This window comes from Macaca mulatta, chromosome 9, assembly GCF_049350105.2.
Source record: "Macaca mulatta isolate MMU2019108-1 chromosome 9, T2T-MMU8v2.0, whole genome shotgun sequence".
In the NCBI taxonomy this organism is placed as follows: domain Eukaryota; kingdom Metazoa; phylum Chordata; class Mammalia; order Primates; family Cercopithecidae; genus Macaca; species Macaca mulatta.
In genome coordinates this window covers 82,181,459-82,194,205 of record NC_133414.1, presented here as the reverse complement: position 1 = coordinate 82,194,205, position 12,747 = coordinate 82,181,459, and the positions used below count along the sequence as shown (strand labels likewise).

At 37.1% G+C, this 12,747-nt stretch overlaps 1 protein-coding gene across 4 annotated transcripts in view; it reads right to left on the bottom strand.

Annotated features, from left to right (window-relative positions):
- The window catches only part of CTNNA3 (catenin alpha 3), a 1,846,283-nt gene that overhangs the window by 1,667,101 nt on the left and 166,435 nt on the right, over positions 1 to 12,747 (bottom strand). The gene's annotated exons all lie outside the window — the stretch shown is intronic.

Below are 12,747 nucleotides of genomic sequence, written 5' to 3'. Positions count from 1 at the left end.
CCAGGGATAAAGCCTATTTGATTGTCATGAATTAGCTTTTTGGTGTGCTGCTGAATTCAGTTTGCTTGTACTTTGTTGATGCTTTTTGCATCCATGTTCATGAGGTATATTGGCCTGAAGTTTTCTTTTATCATTGTGTCTCTGCCAGGTTTTGGTGTCAGAGTGTTGCTGACCTCATAGAATCAGGGAGGAATCCCTCCTCCTCGATTTTTTGAATAGTTTCAGAACAATAGGTACCAGCTCTTCTTTATATGTCTGGCAGAATTTAGTTGTGAATTCATCTGGTTCAGGGCTTTTTCTAATTAGCAGGGTATTTTTTATTACTGATTCAGTTTCAGAACTCATTATTGATCTGTTCAGGGTTTCAATTTCTTCCTGGTTCATTCTTGGGAGTTGGTATGTTTCTGGAAATTTATCAATTTCTTCTAGGTTTTCCAGTTTGTGTGCATAGAGGTGTTCACAATAGTCTCTGAGGGTTTTTTATATTACTGTGAGGTTGATGGTAATGTCCTCATTATTTCTGGTTGTGTTTATTTGGATCATCTCTATTTTTTTTTTCTTAACCTAGGTAGTACTCTATCAATCTTATTTGTTCTTTCAAAAAACAACCTTTAGGTGTCACTGATCTTTTATTTTAAAAAAAATTATTTCCATGAGTTTTGGGGGAACAGGTGGTATTTAGTTACATGAGTAAGTTTTTTAGTGGTGATCTGTGAGATTTTGGTGCACCCATCACTTGAGCAGTATACACTGTACCCAATTTGTAGTCTTTTATCCCTCACCCCATCTCCCACCCTTTCCCATGAGTCCCCATAATCTATTGTATCATTCTTATGCCTTTGCATCCTCATAGCTCAGCTCCCACTTGTAAGTGAGAACATACAATGTTTGGTTTTCCATTCCTGAGTTACTTCCCTTAGAATAACAGTTTCCAGTTCCATCCAGGTTGCTGTAAATGTCATTAATTTGTTTCTTTTATGTCTGAGTAGAATTCCATCATATATATACACACAAAAATGTGTTTTACATCTCAGTTTTATTCAGTTCAGCTCCGATTTTGGTTTCTTTTCCTCCACTACCTTTGAGGTTGGTTCTCTTGCTTTTCTAGTTCCTCTAGGTATGATTTAGATTGTCTATTTGAGAGCCTTCTGCCTTTTTGATGTGGGCATTTGGTGCTATAAACTTTCCTCTTAATACTGCTTTAGATGTGTCCCAGAGATTCTGGTGCATTGTATCTTTGTTTTCATTTTATCCAAAGTATTTCTTGTTTTCTCCCTTAATTTTATTGCTTACCCAAAAGTCATTCAGGAGCACATTGTTTAATTTTCATGTCATTATATGGTTTTGAGAGACCATCTTGGTATTTATTTCTATTTTTATTGCACTGAGGTCCTAGAATGTGGTTGGTATGATTTCAGTTTCTTTGAATTTGTTAAGAATTGCTTTACAGCTGAGCATCCAGTTGATTTTAGAGTATGTGCCATGTGCACATGAGAATAATGTATATTCTGTGGTTGGGTGGAGTCTTCTGTAGATGTGTCAGGTCTTGGTCAAGTGCTGAGTTTAGGTTTTGAATATCTTTGTTTGTTTTCTGCCTCTATGATCTGTCTAATTTTGTCAGTAGGGTGTTGAAGTCTCCCACTATTATTGTGTGGCTGTCTATCTTTATAGGTCTGTAAGAACTTGTTTTATCAATCTGGGTTCTCTAGTGTGGAGTACATATATTTTTAGAATAGTTAAATCTTCTTATTGAATTGAACCCTTTATCATTATGAAATGTCCTTCTTTGTCTTTTTTCATCATTACTGTTTAAAGTCTGTCTTGTCTGAAATAAAAATATCAACCTCAGCTCTTTTTTGTTTTCCATTTGCTTGGCAGATCTTTCTCCATCCCTTTATTTTGAGCCTATGGGTGTCACTGTAGGTGAGATGGGTCTCTTGAAGACAGCATGCAGTTGAGTCTTGCTTCTTTATCCGACAACTTGCTGTGCCTTTTAAGTGGGGCATTTAACCCATTTACATTTATGGTTAACACTGATATGTGCAGATTTGATCCTGCCATCATATTGTTAGCTGGTGTTTATGTAGACTTGATTATGTAGTTGCTTTATAGTGCATTGAGTCTATGTACTTAAGTGTTTTGTGGTGGCTGGCAATAGTCTTTTGTTTCCATGTTTAGCACTCCCTTAACCCATTTATACCGGTGGTTGCAATTTTTTAATTTTTGCAATCAGACCTTGGTGATGACCTTGAGCAGTAGAATATAAGTAATTCCCACATGCTTACCATTCCAATAATGGAACACTAGGGGTAAATGGGTTTTTAAGGACCTCTCAAAAGACAGGTCTAGTGGTAACAAATTCCCTTAGCATTTGCTTTTCTGAAAAGGGTTTTATTTCTCCTTTGCTTGTGAAGCTTAGTTTGGCTGAATATGAACTTCTTGGTTGGAATTTCTTTCTTCAAGGATTAAGGATGCTGAATATAGGCCTGTAGTCTCTTCCAGATTCTAAGGTTTCTGCTGAAAGGTCCACTATTAGCCTGATGAGATTCCCTTTGTAGATGACCTGCCCCTTCTCTCTAGATGCCTGTAATATTGTTTCTTTGGCATTCACCTTGGAGAATGATAATTATGTGTCTTGGGGATAGTCATCTTGTATAGTATGTCACAGGGGTTCTCTGAATTTCCTGAGTCTGAACATCAACCTCTTTATAGAGGTTGGGGAAATTTTTGTGGACAATATCCTCAAATATGTTTTCCAATGTGTTCTCTCTTTCCCTCTCTTTCAGGGATGCCAATGAGTCATAGATTTGGTCTCTTTATGTAATCCCATATTTCTCAGAGATTTTGTCCTTTTTTGTCTTTTTTCTTTATTTTTTTCTGAGTGAGTTGATTCAAAGAACCAGCCTTCAAGCTCTGAGATTCCTTCCTCAGTTTGATCTATTCTGCTTTTAATACTTCCAGTTGTTGGCCGGGCGCGGTGGCTCAAGCCTGTAATCCCAGCACTTTGGGAGGCCAAGAAGGGCGGATCACGAGGTCAGGAGATCGAGACCATCCTGGCTAACATGGTGAAACCCCGTCTCCACTAAAAAAAAATACAAAAAACTAGCCAGGCGAGGCGGCGGGCACCTGTAGTCCCAGCTACTCGGGAGGTTGAGGCAGGAGAATGGCGTAAACCCGGGAGGCAGAGCTTGCAGTGAGCTGAGATCCAGCCACTGCGCTCCAGCCTGGGCGATAGAGTGAGACTCTGTCTCAAAAAAAAAAAAAAAAAATACTTCCAGTTGTTTTATAAAATTCTTTTGGTGAGTCTTTCAGCTCTATCAGATTAGTTTGGTTCTTTCTTAAAATGGCTATTTTATCTTCAGCTCTTGAATCATTTGACTGGATTCCTTAGATTCCTTGGATTGGGTTTTAACTTTCTCCCAAATCTTGATAATCTTTCATGCCATCCAAATTCTGAATTCTATGCTGTCGTTTCAGCCATTTCAGTCTGGTTAAAAACCACTGCTGGTGAGCTAGTGCAGTCATTTGGAGGTAAGAATACACTGGCTTTTAGAGTGGCCAGAGTTCTTACACTGGTTCTTTCTCATCTGTGTGGGTTGATGTTCCCTTAATCTCTGAAGTTGCTCTCCTTTGGATCAAGCTTTTTGCTCTTATATTCTTTGATGCCCTTGGAGGTCTGACTGTGGTATAAGTTGAATTTTGTCAACTGGCTTCATTTCTGGATGATTTCAGAAGGTCAAGGCTCAGCTCATCACTTCTGTGCTGCATGCTCTAACTGTGTGGGGGCAGGGACCAAGCCCACAGCTTTGTTCTCTGGCCCCTCAAGGTTAAGCACCTGCTGCACTGGAGGGACCAAGATTTTCCTGGTCCACTGGCAACAATACTCTGATGGAGGATGCTGGCAAAAGCCCTTCATCGGGGTGGTGTCAGTGGGGTTGATGCTCACATGTGTGCACCAGCAGCAACAGGGCAGTGGTAGGGAGGTGGGGGCTGTGCATGCACACGTTCTCCAGTGGCACCAGGGTGGCAGTCACGAGGTTTATAGGACGAGGCTGCAGGTGAATGCACACCAGCAAAGTGGTGGGTGGAAGCTGTGAGGAGGTGCACACTGGTGGGGGCCCATCTGCAAAAGTTATCTGACAGTTAAATTGGATCTGCCAGTCAAAGAGTTATGGTGGTGGCTACTGGAAAGCACACCAGTTGGGCATCCAAGGCTGCGCTGCAAAAGAATGTAGCCAGACAGAGACCTTGGGAGAGGCTTGGCAGAGAGAGGAGCACTCATCAGACTGACTCCACCCCACAGCTAAGATAGCCCTGCTCTGTCTAGATCTGACAGTCAAGAAAGGCCAAAACTACCTAGAGGAGTATGGCAAGCCTTGGGGGATGGGCATCCCTGGCCATGTGCCACTGTGATCATTCTTGTTCCAAACTCTCTGGGTTCCAAGCAGGCTAGATTCCTGTCTTTGCCAGCTCTCCAAACAGCTCTCCTTGCCAGTTCAAATGTCTATGGGGATCATGGGGTATCCTGCACCTAGGATTCCTGAGGTCCCTGGTGAGAGCGGGCCACTCTATGCCTATTTAACTCACCCCTTCCCCAGGAGCCTCTCAGGGCCAAGAATGAGTCCTGATGCTTGGCAACCCCATGTAGGGTTCCCAGCTTCCTCCCTCTTCAGTCCAGGATCTGCATTCTCCTTCCAACCACTTTCAATGCCTTCCTTCCAAAGTACTGTTCAGAGTGTGCTGATTTTGATGGTCTGGTCTCTTGGTGGGAGAAGCTCTTCCTGATCCCTGTAGTCAGCTAGCTTGGCTCCTCCCAAAAGATCTATTTCAAGGCACCTGATAAGGACAGAAAGCAAAAGGAAACTGGAGAGAATTTGACTCTTGAAATACTAGAAACCATACTGGTTGAGAGTTACATTTATATGGCATTTCCTATAAGTACACTCTCCAGTGGGACAGCATAGGGCAGTTAGAACTCAAATAGTACGCTACCATCTTACTGACTTAAGATGTCACAGGACAGAGTCTGGAAAAGGACAGAGTGAGTAAAAACTGAAGGTAAAAAACAATCTCATAAAAGAGAAAACTAAAGATTGGGGAGCCCTGAAGGTACACATGAACTTTTCTAAAACCGGGAAGATGCCGAAGAACCCAATAGAAAGCAATAATCATAAGGAAAAAATAAAAATAAAAATCTGTGCTGTGATTTCAATTGCTGCCCATTTCATTTCAGGAACAACTGAGTTTAAAGTTTGAATCCTGCAAGTTAGATAGGTTTTGTAAACACATCAAACTGTCCACTGAAACTTCACCAAACTCTATAGAAGAAAAGACCATGTCCCAGGACTAAGAATTCTCTGTAAGAATAAAAACCAAATCAACCTGGTAAAAAGGCTACACAAACTCCTAGTTATTCACCAGTAATTTAACCACCTGCTGAAATAAAACTCAACACTCTTCCAAGGAAAATAAAAGAATCCAAAATATCTCTTTCTTTTTCCATCTCTACCATTTCACCCAAACAAGAATCCAAAATACCTATAGTCTCTTTTCTATACTGTCAAGTATATAACCAAAACTTACTATCATATGAAGAAACAGGAAAATGTCACCCATAGTCAAAGAAAAATCAGTCAACAGAAACAAAACTCAGTTGTAGTCAGCAAATAAAGGGTGTAATGCAACTATCATAAATAGATTTTAAAAGAGACTAGTCCTAATGGATGAATAGATGGGAAATTTCAGGAATGGAAACTATTTTCAAAAACAAATGAAAATTTAGGAACTAAAGTAAAAAAAAAGGTTCACTGGATGGATTTTAAAATAGACTGGAGAGGGCAGAAAGAATTATTGTGATATATTTAAATTAAATGTTATAAAGTACCATTTAAAATATGACAAGATATAAAATACTTGGGGACAAATTTAATAAAATATGTGCAAGATTTATATCCAAAATAAATGTAGAGATATATACCATGCTTTTAATCAGAAGACTCATCACTGTCAAAATGTCAGTTCAGCCCAAATTGATCCATAGATGTAATCTAGTCCTAAATGAAATCGCAGTGGACTTTTTTGTAAAAATTGACAAGCTAATTCTAAAATATCTATGAGGTTCAAGGCACCTAGAATAACCTAATCAAAATAATTTGTATTTCAATTACTGTGAGGTACAGTAATTAGGACTATTGTGGCATTGGTGTAAGAATAGATATATAAATCAAAGATTCATATTCATATAAGAGTACCTAAGTAGACCCATACATATATGGTCAATTGGTTTTCAACAAAGGTGAAAGAGTAATTCAAAAGAAAAACATAGTTTTTTCAATAAGCGTTACTGGAAAAACTAAACATCTAAATGCTTATATATGGTACTGGAGCAATTAACTTCTATATTTTAAAAAAATGTGACCTCTAACTCACAGAATTCATAAAAATTTATTTCCAGGTAGATTGTAAAACAATAAAGCTTCCAGATGCTAACATAAGAAAATATCTTCTTGACTTTGAAGTACTCATGTTAACAAACTTTTTTTTTAACAGAACACAAAATCTCTACCCATAAAGGAACAAAATGGTAATTTGGAATTTATTTAAATTAAGAACTTCTGAATATTTAAAAATGGTTAATATTATGACAGGGAGAAGATATCTGTAATACCTACAACTAACAAAAGGACTCATATCTAGAACATATAAAAAGTTATCAGAGAAATACAAATTAAAACTATAATATAATACCACTACACACACTTGAACCAAAAACACCGACACTTGCTAACACCAAGTTCGCAAAGAATGTGGAGCAATTGGAACTCATATTAGAAAATTCACTTTGGAAAGCTGTTTGGTAATATATATTAAAACTGAGCATATGTATACCTTATGACCCAGAAATTTCATTCCTAGGTGTTAGTCCAAAAGAATGTCTACATTAATGCACTGAAAGTAATGCACAAATGTATATATAATAGCAATGCTTATTAAAGACAAAAACCGGAAATAATTCAAATGTTCATCAGCAATAGAATGGATAGATAAATTATGGTCTATTATCAATGAATGAATGAACTACTATATGGTGAGCTCTCACAGACATACAACATTAAGCAAAAGAAATCAGACACAAAATACAACACACTGTATAGTCTCACTATTTAAAGTTCAAAAAGAGGCAAAACTAACCTATGGTGTTAGAAGTCAGGATAATGATTACCTTTGAGATGAGGGAGTAGTAGCTGGTAGGGGGGACAAGGGGCACTCTTAGGGTTTAATAATATTCTATTTCTTGATGTGGGTGGAGGTTACATGAGTGTGTTCACTATGTGGAAATTTATTGTTGTTAGAGATAATGTGTGCACTTTTCTGTATATATGTTATTCTTCAATAAACCATTTAAAACGTTAAAAACAACCACTTGTGTGGCTTAGAACAGTGGTCCCCAACCTTTTTGGCACCAGAAACTGGTTTCATGGAATACAATTTTTCCACAGATAGTGGGTGGGGGGAATGGGGATGGTTTCATCCTGAAACCATTCCACTTCAAATCATCAGGCATTAGATTCTCATAAAGAGCACACAAACTAGATCCCTCACATGTGCTGTTCACAATAGGGTTCACACTCCTAAGAGACTCTAATGCCGCAGCTAATCTGTCAGCAGGTGGAGCTTAGGCGGTAATGCTCATTTGTCTGCCGCTCACCTCCTGCTGTGCGGCCTGGTTCCCAACAGGCCATGGACCAGTACCAGTCCACGACCCAGGGTTGGGGACCCCTGGCTTAGAAGCAATGTCTAGAGATTGTAGGGTAATAGAAACTGTATAAAGGTAGTATATATGCTACAGGCAAAACACATAATCTAGACATTATAAACAACTCTTAACTAATCCCTGGGTAACTGCTATATGAATATTCTAAAACTATTTAAAGAAAATGTCAAATTTAATACTTTGCCATTGTATTGGTATAAGTGTACGAGTAAGCTATAAGATCATGAGTAACTATAAGTAATAATTTACAATGTGAACCACTTCTGCTGAATCTCTACACTTCTACCCACATATTACCTTTCCTTTCACCATCTCTCCCTTATACTACCCATGTTTCACCTTTCATGGGCAAGTTCTTTAGTTAACCAAAATGCCCACATTATTTATCACTTCAAGTCTGTAAATAAAGTCACCAAAAGCAATGAAACAGAATCTTGTAGTAAGGCTACATAAATTATATGTCTTTATTGGAAGGAAAGATTTTCTAAATTGGTCTCAATTTAGAAGTCAATAAATATATAATAAAGCTATCTCTACTCTCAATATATTTTCATAAAATTTCAATATATTTTCACTTTTGCAAATACTTTAACCTTATTAGTTGCTCTTCATTAGTCCTTCACATTATGCCACTGGACAAATACCTTTAAAAAAATAACTCAAAGCAGGAAACTACTTAAAATACATTTCCAGTATTTTATAGAGTTTATTGGATCAGAATCCATTCTCCTTATACTTCAACTCCACCACTGAGCTTAAAATTCCTTCCAAGCTTTTGGGAACAATGCTCTCAGTGTCACTATCTCTACTATACATAGGATAATCATTGGCTGTTCCCCAAATTCCAGAACCATGTGCCATTGCATTGCTTTCCTCCCACACTGAAGTCACTGGCAGTAGCTCATTTTGGCAGTTTGTCAAATAAATCACACGGTAAAGAACTTGGTGATCTTTAACCAAATGAATCGGCGGTGTATGCAGCATATGACATGTAGAGGTATTCCACACGTTATAATAGAACACAGTGAAGGATATACCCTGTACAGCATAATCCTGGAATCAAGACTTCTCTTTGAGAACTTCTCTTTAAAGTAATATCCTTTTTTTTGAGCTAAAAAGGTCAACTTACTTAAAAACAAAGGCAAATACCATCTCATGGCAACTATTGTTCCCTTCTGAGAATGACTGATGTCTTACATACTTATTACCAGACAGTTTATGGAAATTATGCTGTCAAATAGATCGCATTTTCCTACAGAAACAGTGTAAGGATAGGGCTCATATCCCTTACCAAAGAATCAACAGAGAAACTATAATTATGAGAGTTAAAGCAAAGATAAGACTATTATAAAATTTTATAATATAAAGTGACAAAAGGATGCTTCAACTTTTTAATTTATTTAACAAACGTTTAACAGGTGTCTGTGATGTGTCAGGCATTGGTAATCAAATAACACCTGGTACCTGCCATGCTCAATAAATTAACTAACAGTCACGATTTACTAAACAAGCACATCAATGTTCACTGTATAGGGTGGTTACTGTCATGAATGAGAGATGCTTAGAGTCTGTGAGGACAGAGAAGACAAACCTCTAAATCAGCATCCAGGGATCAGTAAACACTTCCTGGAAAAGATGACCTGGGCTCAGCTTTACTACATGAGCAAGAACTGACTGAATTAGAAAGGCAATCCAAGTGACAGGAATATGGTCATGTTCTGCATAACAACATTTCGGTCAACAACAGATGCATACATGATGGTGGTCCCATAGGATTATAGTAGAGTTGAAAAATTCTTATTGCCTAGTGACCTCATAGCCATAGTAAGATTGTAGTGCAATGCCTGTGGGTTTTGGTAACACTTCCAGAAGAAGGCATTGTTAACATAGGAGATGAAAATTCCCATGCGTGCTATTGCCCCTGAAGACCTTTCAGTGGGACAAGATATGAAAGTGGAAGGCAGTGACATTGACAGCCCTAATTCTGTGTAGGACTAGGCTAATGTGTGTATTTGCGTCTTAGATTTTATTAAAAAAAAAAAAAAAAAAAAAAAAAACCTTAAACAGTAAAAAAAAAAAAAAAAAAATTTTTAAATTTAAAAAAGAAAAAACTTATAGAATAAGGACAGAAAAGAGAAAATATTATTGTGCAGCTGTACAATGTGTTTTAATCTAAGTATTACTACAAAAGAGTCAAAAAGTTAAAAAATTTTTAAGCTTATAAAGTTAAAAAGTTGCAGTAAGTTAAGGTTAACTTATTATTGAAGAAGGAAAAATATTTTTAAATAAATTTAGGGTAGCCTAAGTGTACAGTATTTATAAAGTCTACAGTGATACTAGGCATTCACCACTCCCTGACTCACTCAGAGCAACTTCCAGTCCCGCAAGTTCCATTCATGCTATGTGCCCTACACAGGTGTACCATTTTTTAATTTTTTTAACCATATTTTTACTGTGCCTTTTCCATGTTTAGATATACAAATACTTACCGCTATGTTATATTAATCATTGCCTGCAGCATTCAGTATAGTAACATGCTGTAAAAGTTTGTAGTCTAGGATGCCTAGGTGTGTTGTAGACTATGCCATCTAAGTTTGTGTAAGTATACTCTATGATGTTCACACAATGACAAAATGACATATGGATGTACTTCTCAGAACATGTCCCCATTGTTCAATAAGGTATGACTGTAGCTGATAACACGTGCACAGAGGCATAAAGCAACATGGAACATTCAAGAAACTGAGAGTTCCTGTTTGGAGGAACATTTGAGGGAGGAGCAGTCACAGGAAATGAGGTGCAAGATAATGGCAGAAGCCAAATCATGAAATGCTTTGGGAGGTAGGTTTAAAGTTTGAACTTTATTGAAAAAGGTAGTCCCCCTGATCCTCCAACAGCTACTAAAAATGATTTTAAGCAGACAAGTAAAATGAGCATATTTTCATTTTTAAAAGATCTATTTGATTTTACTATGGAGGAAAGCTAATGCAATAACCCTGAATTCACGAAGCAATGTTAAGAATAGAGTAGAATGAACAGATCTGAGAGACAACAAGGAGAAAAAATTCATTGAACCTGACTGATGAAAGAATATATACACCAAACCCCCATGACACCAATATGACAAACCTGCATATGTACCCTGAACCTGAAATAAACGTTTTAGAAAAGTTTTTAAAAGTTCATTGAACTTAGACTTTAATTGGAAGAGAGGGTGGAATGAAAGGAAGAGTCTAAACTGGCTTGGTGACTAAGATGATGATCAAGAGCAAGGACAAAGTGTGGGTCTCTGTTGGTAGGGAGCAGGGAAAAACAACAAATATATTTCAAATTATCTTGCACATTATGTTGTCTATATACTGTCTGAAGAATACGTATAAAATATAAATTGTATATAATATATATAACAAAGTGTAGCCATTTTGGAAAACAGTGTGGAGGTTCCTAAAGAAATTAGAAATAGAACTACCATTAAGAGCTAGCAATCCCTCTTCTGGGTATAACACTGAAGTAAAGGAAAGCACCACTTATAAAGATATCTGCACTCCCATATTCACTGTATCATTTTTTACAATAGTCAAGATATGAAAACAACCTAAGCGTCCATCAACAGATGAATGGATAAATAAATTGGTCTATATATACAATGGAAAAAAGGAGATCCTGCCATTTGTCACAACATGGATGAAACTGTAGGACATCATGCTAAGCGAAATAAGCTAGACATAGAAAGCTATTGCACAATCTCACTTATATGTAGAATCTTTGTTTAAGAAAGTCATATAGGCAAACACAGAGAATAAAACAGTATCTACCAGGGGCTGGGGGCAGGAGTGAGGAAATGGGCAGGTGCAGATCAAAGGATACAAAGTTGCGGTTATGAATAATGAACAGCTCTGGAGATCCAGTACACAACATGAAGACCAGAGCTAATAATGTTGAATTCAGGATTTTTGCTAAATGAAATTTAGATGCTCCTGCTACACACACCAAAAAAATGGGTAACTGTGAGATTAAGAATATGTTAATTTACTTTATTATAGTAACCACTTTACTATTTATATGTATTTCATAACATTATGTTGTATACCTTAAATATACACAATAAAATTTATTTTAAAATAAATTCACATAAATACAATTTTTTTTTTGAGGTGAAGTCTTGCTCTTGTCCCCCAGGCTGGAGTGCAATGGCACGATCTCAGCTCACTGCACCCTCTGCCTCCTGGATTCAAGTGATTCTCCTGCCTCAGCCTCCCACGTTTACAGGCGCCTGCCACCACGCCCAGCTAATTTTTGTGTTTTTAGTAGAGATGGGGTTTCACCATGTTGGCTAGGCTGATCTTGAATTCCTGACCTCAGGTGATCCGCCTGCCTTGGCCTCCCAAGTGCTAGGATTACATGCATGGGCCACCACGCTCAGCCAAAAATTTTTTTAAGTATATAACAAATAATCCCCTGTATCATACATGTGACATAAAGCTTACTGTTACTAGTATATTCATTTTAATTATTTAATTAGCAAACGCTTCCTGATTTTCTTAAAGTTATGTTGGGGGGTTAAGGGAGAAAAATATTTAAAAATCCCAAGTCTCTTTTACAAAGCTGAACAAGAAAATTTAACTTTCCTTTTCTTCCCAAAATAGATACTTGCAGAAAGCTGATATATACAAAAGCATTCCACTAACCAAAGAATATTCAGCAATTATTTTAAAACTATCCTACAGTTTAGACTTAAATTCATTAGAAAATTGCTGTATTATCATAAAGATCGCAAAAAGATGAAATATATGCTTAGATTATGTAATATTAACAAAGCAGCAACTTGACTCATGCATACTTTATGCAAAGCATTTTTTAAAAAGTTTAGGAAATCTAAACCTTCAGAAATTTGCAAAGTTAAAAATGTACTTCTGAGATGGTCATGTCTGAAACTTCTATTTCCCAGCTGTTTACAAGGAACTTCATAACTT